An 8,977-nucleotide genomic window follows, 5' to 3' on the forward strand; every position below is an offset into this window, starting at 1 on the left:
GTTATAGCTTTCTTGCAGTGACTGATACGTATATTGATTTGCACTTTTTGAATCGACATTGTGGATATGGAAGACTTTAGTTCAAATTAAGATTTGATCTTTTTCCGGGAATCGTTTAACCTACGTTTTTTGACGTAGAGTTTGTCCTTCTGTAATAGCTTGAACACAATTTATAAAGACTAGTATATTTTTTTAAAAATAAATCTTATACGACCTATGAAACTATGATTACTACACGTATCAATTATCGTTATAAAAAATCGATACACATTAAAAGGTATGCAAAAAAAATTATCAGCTTGTGTTTGAATTTTGAATTTCCCTGCATGCTTATGATATCCAGATAATGTATAGTGTAGCACCAAATCAGTAATTTAAAGCTGGGCGATTTCCAACCTCTGGATTCTAACATGGCTGATAGCGTTTGTCTCCGTATCCGCCACTCACCGACTGCTAAAAGTAGGGAAAGTGCTAATGTAATTCTATCTCTTCTAGGAAAATGTCGCGAAGGAGCGGTGTGTGTATAGCGTTGCCCCTGCTATAAGGAACTGTGATATGTTGCATTTTATAAAAGTTAGCAGCACTGTATTACATGTAAATTATCTTCGATATAAAAAAAAAAGTTTCCGATAGTATAAATTAATTGATAAAACGCAGAAATCTAGGGTCACAACAACCCAAGATTCAGCCACGCTCGAGGGTATATGTTGCGTGACCGCGGAAGACCAACGGAAGTGACATGTCCAAGACACATCAGAACCCTTTAACATCATAAACTCGCAAATGAAGGACTTCGTCGTCTGTCAAAATTTTCGAACTCCTTGCCTTCAGGGAGGATCGAACTCCCGGCCTCTGGTTTACTAGACCAGCGCTCTAGCCACTGAGCTATGAAGGCACTTAAGCAATAGGGAAACTTTATACAAACTTAAACTCACGTGGAAACCCTTAATCCCTTCTTATTTTCTACATGTTTATTTTTTGTAAGGACGTTTTGTTGATCTCACCCAATGGCACTGTCGACCAATACCTATATTAATGAAACACTGAATAGAGAAGGTAAATGTATGAAGACTTGATCAAATACTATATTAAAATATATTGTCAAATATTTGAAGTTATAATGACTTATTTGATATTATGCTAGTTATTATTCAGTGAAACTACATAATAAGCCTATTTATAGATATTTTTTCCTGGTATCCATATAGTCATGAAACTTTCATGTAGCCCTGGAAGCTGTGAACTCGTTGGAAACCGTAATGAATAGCCATGCAATCATTGTTTTATCTACGCGATAGCTTTCTGGCTGATCAAATGACGGCAAGTCATAATGGCCCGATAGTTAGACAAGATTTATTTCAGTAGTGTGGCACGAAAATTTATAACGCTGTAATTCAAGCGACTGTTATGTAGCCTGACAGCGCTATGCAATACATCACGTTGAATTGCAGTGCGCGTCGATAGGTGATGATGTACCGCGAAGGAGCGGTGTGTATAGCGTTGCCCCTGGTATAAGGAACTGCGGTATGTTGCGTTTTATAAAAGTAAGGAGGGCTATAGTACATGCAAGTTATCTTCGATATAAAAAAAAAAGTTCCTGATAGTTGAGAACACTCGCAAAAAGGTACAGGACAAGTGTCCACCACACTTGCCACAATATTTGTTCACCGAAATTACTCACCATCCTTTTCCCATCATTACAATGGAAATGAACGAAGCGGTGGCGATATATAACTACGTGATATACTGCGCTACAGCCAGAGAGGGGAAGCTCAGCCGGTACGATTCATATGCAAGAATCTCTTAGACGTCTATTTTAACTTATCCACCGAATCATTATCTGAATTTCCAGTACTTATTAGAAACTGTAGTCATCGCTACAGGTGACTGAGAGGACTAGTCGATGGTCACTGAATTACTCAGGGAGATAGATCAATCAGATATGAGACCAATAGCAAAATCAGAACCGCAAAACACTGATTACAGCCATGGCATACCCATCGCCGCGTAGATGATTCATCGTTCTTGAGTCTTGAGGTCTGAGTGTGGGTCCTTTCATGTCTGGTAGAGAAATACGAGTTTCTTTTGATCTCCTGCAGATACTTAATACTTACCAAGGTATTTGAAATTAAATCCATATCCAGTTACTGTTCCGTGATCGGTTTAGCAAGCAATCAATTGGTTTTATTTTTCCGTCATAGCCGGAAGAAAATAGCTGTTTATGAACATTTTGTTGATATTTCTTTTTATACATATAATATGGGTTCCACACATGCCTTCAGGGAGGATCGAACTCCCGGCCTCTGGTTTACTAGACCAGCGCTCTAGCCACTGAGCTATGAAGGCACAGATACTTATTAGATGGTGCTAATTAATCACACATTAACCAACAGCATCGGGTTGAATTTTTGGCATATAGTTATTGCAAAGAACATTACTTGGAATTACGAATTCCTGTCCTAATACGGATGAAAACTTACACACCTGAACACAGGCCAATTTTGTTTCGGGTTTCTTCATTGTCTTATCTTATTTCCGATTAATGGACATGGCTTATTAGAACGAAGACACTAACGGATACACTAATCTGCTTCTCTCTCTCTCTCTCTCTCTCTCTCTCTCTCTCTCTCTCTCTCTCTCTCTCTCTCTCTCTCTCTCTCTCTCTCTCTCTCTCTCTCTCTCTCTCTCTCTCTCTCTCTCTCTCTCTCTTTTACATATGTGTGTGTGTGTGTGTGTGTGTGTGTGTGTGTGTGTGTGTGTGTGTGTGTGTGTGTGTGTGTGTGTGTGTGTGTGTGTGTGTGTGTGTGTGTGTGTGTGTGCAAGTACGCTTATATAAGATATAAAATACAATGCTTCGCCACTGATAACTCATTCTACACACGACATCAATACGGTTAATGATGCGATTGATATTCATTGGAAATATCGCAAACGATGAAGTATAAAACCAATTCCGAAATGAAGGCAGACGGTCATATGAGTGAGAGATAGAGAGAGAAATACTTATAAGCGAAAGTGTGTGTGTGTGTGTGTGTGTGTGTGTGTGTGTGTGAGAGAGAGAGAGAGAGAGAGAGAGAGAGAGAGAGAGAGAGAGAGAGAGAGAGAGAGAGAGAGAGAGAGAGAGAGAGAGAGAGAGAGAGAGAGAGCAATGAACAGACAGTAAGAGAGCGAGGCACGTGACCAGGTAAAAATACTGAGTGAGTCAGAGAAGCACTGAAATAGCACAAGGAGAAGCGTCCACCCTCCTCCAAACCCATGTTTCGAGTCCCACTTATCCCTGGCGGCTTGATGGGGAACTAAAAGAAGAAAGAATGAAAGAAAAACAGATGATATTAAACACACATGGAAATAATTCCGCGACGGAGCGATGGGAAGGACACGGAAGTATGAAAGGGTATGGGACTAGCGCCTTTAAGGAAGATCGTCTTTGATTTTTTTCCTCCGTTTTGGGCAGACGAGGAAAGGAGGGCAAGGATATGATTTTATTGGAGGCTTTTTGAATTGTTACTCCTGTTGGCTGATTATATATCTGATACGGTTATGTGCAACTTTCAATAATAAATCATGGTCATCGAGAATACTTATAACATATGTGTTTTATATTTGTATAGATAAGCGCGCGCGCGTGCACACACACACACACACACACACACACACACACACACACACACACACACACACACACACACACACACACACACACACACACACACACAGTACCACTGCCCTTCCCATTTTCTACCATGCATGTGTAAGCGACGGTTATGAAAGCTGGATACCCCTTTGTTCTTCCCATGTTGCTAGGGGTATAGGTTCTTGCAACCCCATTCTCTGCTCCAGCTGTCACGGTCTTTTCAGACTTGCCTGGAGGGATGCTAACAGGTGAGGAGGAGATTGTGGTCGGTGGCATTTTGTTTGTTAATTAGTAGTTCTGAAACATGACGTCATACTCGAGTTTCTTTTATCCACAAACACCGACCACTCTTCTACATTTACTGTCATCTGGGCTTCCTCAGCTTGATTCGAGGTATTTCTGCATATATTATTCCACACCTTTTTTTCTTTCTTTCTTGAATAACTGAAGGTCGGAGTTGGTAACTTCTTTTACCAGTATGAAGTAGGGGATGGATGCCTACATGGCTATGGCTTAACGGTGAACCTTTTCCACTCACGTCTTCCAGCACTTTTACATTATGGTTTGGTTCCTAAGAATCTCTGGATGCTGCTGATGTCAAAGACGGCTGGTCCCTTACTTTTTTCTTCTCTTATTTTTTTGCAGGTATGTCAATGTCATAAGAAGTCCCTAGAACGGACAGTGTGGTGTGGCAAGGTTGACTACGCCTTCGATTTTAGTTCTTAGGATCCATGATTTTCCAAAAAGTTGAGGCAAGAGATTTTATAGAAGTGTCCGTATTACTCAGAACATTCACTCAAGACATCACATTTGTGTCCCCTCTTTCTCACTAGTGTCTTGTTTTAATCGTCTATCCTTAGAAGTGTCAATACGCTTAACTTCGTATGGGAGATAACCATCCTCCTTCATCATGTCTTCTGACAGCAGACTGAAGTCGTAACACTGCAACTGCAAAGAATTCGGAATATCTACTCTACATAAAATTGTGTTTCCTAGTCTGTTGCCTCCACTCGGTCAGACCGTTCTCCGTTTTGGGCATGGACTCTTACGATTCCATGCGGGTTCACTAATCACTCTTTGAAGTTTATGGGACCATCAGTCTTGTAGCTATTTGCCTCGAGAAAACATGCGGAATACATAATAAAACTTTTCACTACATCAAATGCTATATATATGTATGTATATATGTATGTATACATATACATACATACATACATATATATATATAAATATATATATACACAAACACACACACACACACACACACGTGTGTCTGCGCGCGCGTGCACACGCACATAAACCCGTATCCCAAGGTCCGTGTAGCTCGTCCATGCTATCTCATGCACGAAACGATATAGCGCGTCCGTACTGCACGACATATTCAAATAAACTGAATCAATTGTCAATGAAACTAACAGTCTGGAAAATATTCACGACGCCCGATGAATAATTCAACTGCATTGGCTTGAAGAAAGTCAGGTATTAATTCTGGTATCAGTGAAACCACAATTGCAAGGAAGATGCAGGGTCTTGCATGTATGTAAGACGGTCTATGGCTTTACTTTCTTACTGGATTAATAAGGTATGTGCTCAAGAAGTGCAACAACCAAATCGATAAGCAATTTCATGGTATATTGGTTCGATTTATGTTTTAATATGCAGTTTTGTAGTTTTCATCTACCGTGATGAATAATGATTGCAATAAGACGAGAGTTTTAAAGGCCTATCTTGTGAACATTTGTTTGGGGAATGCAATATAGTTTTCTCACTATGGGCACGAAGAGGGGAAAATATAAACGAAAAAATTGAAATTGTCAGGAAAACAATACTTATTTTTTCTGAGGGAATAGATGTGCATGGATATAGACTAAATCACCATTATTTAAGTAACGATAATGGGGTGTGGGTATCACCACTTGACTCAGCAGGTCATTGCAACATTTCAGTATCACCAGAAAAAGGATCTAGTTTGTTTAATTTCAACTCCTCCCAAAATAAAGGTAAGAATGAGTATCGTAAAAAAGAAATGAACACACTAGAACATATAGGAAGAGCACAAGTTTTCGGTAGTTGTTAGTCGATGCCTGTATCTTTTTCCTTTGGGTTCCCTAGTGTTCATGAACCCCTTCCCGCTCCAGCGTGCCATTCGTAACGGACAATATTACGGTTTCAAAAAAATGTTTTATATTTCTGTTCCTTCTTTATGATCAACAGATAGTCTCCCTGTAACACCGTCAGTACAGCGCCAAGCCAAGATGGCGCTCTCCACACCTGGAACAGGGACCACTAATGCCTCAACTCAGCATTGGCACTCCCTCGGCCTTCCGTTTCATGTTTGTGCAACTCTTTTGTTTCATCTATGTGATATTAACACCCTACATCATATACGACAACTACTAACGAAGTTATCATGACTTAAATCCGCTCTATGTTTCTTTTATGTCTTGTTCTAAATCCGATCCATTTCATGTGGAGAAATGAGCACAAACGATAAAATAAGAACCCTTAGATGATGGGCTGGATGCTTGCTTGCTAACCCCTGCCAGCTAGTTAACATTCCGATGTGACAATAAAGAGTTAAGGATAAGAATCTTATTGGTGTCCTTATTCTTCTTCTTGGTTGGGGTTAAGGGGACACGTGCAAATATCAAGATACTACAGGGAAGAATTCCAGTTGAATATTAATAAATATCTTTAGACTTAAAATCCCATAACCATCTTCAAGAAACTTAAGCCTCAGATATGATTGAACTCATGAACATAAACTTTACTGCAACATTACCAAAATTTTGCCCTTTTAATTGTCCAATCTAAGACATTCATTATTGAAATCATAAAGTTCAAAATACTGGTTACTAATATACTCCTACATTTGCAGAATGAAGTTTAAATGTGTACGTAGAACAAGGGAGCGAAGATCAGTGATGCAATCTGACGTCAGCAAACAGAACTTAATGCATGACCTGTAAGTCAAATAAGATTCTGTGAAGAAAGGCGCACGACTGCCTCGTTGTCATGCTCGCCAGGTGCCTCCACGGTTCACCAGTTTATATAGTGTTGGCGTATATATGTTTGTGTGTGTGTGTGTACACATACATACATACATACATACATATATATATATATATATATATATATATATATATATATATATATGTATATATATATACATATATATATATATATAATATATATATATATATATATATATATATATATATATATATATATGTATGTATGTATGTATGTATACACACACATACACAAATATATAAATACATTATCACTGATTGTATGATGCCCTGGGCCTACATTGATGCTTTATACGTATCATTTAACTAGGTTAACAGCTTCCTATGAATCCTGTCTCATAATGTATATCAAGGAACCGTATATTACTTGAATATTTTATTAATCAAGTAAGTTGAATGTGCAATGCCGATTCTTCACTTATTCATGTCTTTATACATACCACGGCGACTCATTTCCATGTTATTTCAATAAAAGCGTCAAAACCAACTTTTAGCTAAATTGTTTATTATAATGCTCCCTTTCGAACAAATTCGCTCATATGATTTTAATAGTTTGCATTCTATCTTCATTAATTCACTATTTTTTTTATCATTATATTCATCATCCATCTCGTAGTAATTATGCATTTCGAGTTGACATGATGCAAACTCATCGGCAAATACCAACTCAATAAGCACAGAGGACGAATGGTATTAATTTCACAACAAGATTCAACCAAAAATCTAGATAATTGTGGGATATCAGGTATTTCCCTGATATTCATACACTTATTATCCTTACGTCGTTTTTACGATATGGACCCCCCCCCCAACTAAACACTCTTTGATCTTCAGAAAACAAAATACTGTATATTAGGCTAATCTAACAATCAGAAAACGTATCAAACTTCATCATTATTTGGAATACACTTTTTTTTCATTATTCATTATACATTTCAATGTTAATTATTATTATTATTATTACTAGTATTATTATTATTACCATTATTATTATCATTATTATTATTATTATGTATATATATATACATATATATATATATATATATATATATATATATATATATATATATATATATATATATAGAGAGAGAGAGAGAGAGAGAGAGAGAGAGAGAGAGAGAGAGAGAGATTTTTTGTCGTCGTTTTCTTCTCGTTCGAATCTGAGAGAAATGTGCGGCGACGCGGAGGCTTTTCCTAAGACCTACAGCAGACTGATACACGGAGTGGGCGAGGCACGACTTCATTTGATCTCAGTCTGGCCGTTTGAATCCATGATAAAAGGCCGCCCCCCCCCCCTCCCCGGCCTTTCCCCCAATCCTTAGCCCACAATTCGGGGTAATTCGTTGCACTATCGTTCTATTGTGTCCCTCGGGGTCTTTAAATGCCTCGGCCAACCGCCAGTTATATGAGCCTTATACTCCGCTCACGACTTTTAATTTCAAACTTGACGGCCGTCTGTCTGCTCCGTGACTCCGGGGCTTCCACGACTCGAACCTTCTACAAACCACTGCCGGACCTTCAACGTGTGTTCTCATTACCATCATTACAGCGAACTCCATCACCCTCACTCTATGGTTACGTGTCATCACCAACGGAACATTATTGCGTTCGGCGACTTTCCCTACGTCTTCGCCATGGTCACAGACAATGCTGTTCTTCGCCCTTCTCGCACAACACCATCAACATAATGGCTAATGGCTGTCTATGTAACCCCCTGTCTACAAAAGTACTACCTGTCCGCGCCATCAGTCCGCTACCATCGCCTGTCTCCATAAGAGCAACCTGTCCGCAGCACCACTACTCTTCATTCCATCAACGCCTTTATACTGACTACAAATGTCAGAGTACATCACTACTATCTGCGCATATAACAACCGCCTAACACCAGTCTTAACATGTATCCGCAGGAACAGTTCAAAATACTTGCACATCAATCAATGTCCTTTTTTTCTCTCTCCTGAAAATGACATCGACGATTGAATCAGTGTTGAGGAAAGTGGCTGGGTGGGAAAAAAAAAGGAATGAGAAAAAGAAGAGGGATGGAACAAAAGGGGGAAAGAAGAGGAGGAGAAAACAAAGTATCATAAGAATATAAATAATGGAAAGAGTGAAGAAGACAAGCAGTTCCCTCCGCAGGGCAAAGGGACCTCGCCCGTCCATCCTAATTTCATATGCGAACGCTTAGCCATCAAGGATTCATTTTATCTTCCCACGGTGTGAGACTTTCATATGTATTCTGCCTCTCTGACGCACGTAGGGACTTCATGGTGTTTATGAAGGCTGCATTACATACGAAACTATCTTGATACCT

The 8,977-nt window shown here is 39.0% G+C and overlaps 2 non-coding genes across 2 annotated transcripts; both read right to left on the minus strand.

Moving 5' to 3' along the window:
- Window positions 1-822: 822 nt before the first annotated feature.
- Window positions 823-895, minus strand: TRNAT-AGU (transfer RNA threonine (anticodon AGU)). Its single transcript has one exon. It is a non-coding gene; the product is annotated as a tRNA-Thr (tRNA).
- A 1,378-nt stretch (window positions 896-2,273) lies between these two features.
- On the minus strand, window positions 2,274-2,346 carry TRNAT-AGU (transfer RNA threonine (anticodon AGU)). The gene has a single exon. It is a non-coding gene; the product is annotated as a tRNA-Thr (tRNA).
- Between the last annotated feature and the right edge of the window lie 6,631 nt (window positions 2,347-8,977).

The sequence above is a fragment of the Penaeus japonicus genome, unplaced genomic scaffold (genome assembly GCF_977035675.1).
Source record: "Penaeus japonicus unplaced genomic scaffold, GWHDUDI00000001_assembly GWHDUDI00000022, whole genome shotgun sequence".
Classification (NCBI taxonomy): Eukaryota; Metazoa; Arthropoda; class Malacostraca; order Decapoda; family Penaeidae; genus Penaeus; species Penaeus japonicus.